Source organism: Octopus bimaculoides, chromosome 1 (genome assembly GCF_001194135.2).
Source record: "Octopus bimaculoides isolate UCB-OBI-ISO-001 chromosome 1, ASM119413v2, whole genome shotgun sequence".
Lineage (NCBI taxonomy): Eukaryota > Metazoa > Mollusca > Cephalopoda > Octopoda > Octopodidae > Octopus > Octopus bimaculoides.
Window position 1 is genome coordinate 136,166,271 of NC_068981.1, and position 659 is coordinate 136,166,929.

Below are 659 nucleotides of genomic sequence, written 5' to 3' on the forward strand. Positions count from 1 at the left end.
ATATCATTGACCTCGCTGGTGGATTGGTAGAATTAGGGACAAAAGGCTTGCAGCAAATATTTTGTTTCAGAACCGTTAATTTCTAGGTGTAAATCTTCCGACATTTTCACTCATACACACAACACCAACATATAGATATTTAACACCAAACACACACACACACACACACACACACACACACACACACACACACACCAAAACATCAAAACATACACATACACTCACAGACTCATGCGCATTCCTTTCTCCAATCCCACAAGCACACACATACAACAATATACGACCACATACGCATACACAGAAGCAATTACTGCATCCATACTATCATCCAGTCGCACAAACGCACACATACGCGCACTTACACGCACACTATCACATACACTAAAAACATCAACACATACAGAAGCACACACTAACTCACGCACAATACCGCATACATACCATCACATGCGCACGCACACACGCACACAAACACACACACGAGTAGACTATTACATACATAGCTACATCCAATCTCACAAGTATACACACACACACACACAAACATACACACACACACACATACACAGACACACACATGCAAACACACACTATCACAAGCATACCATTATCGAACACCACAAGCACACACACACACACACACACACACACACACACAC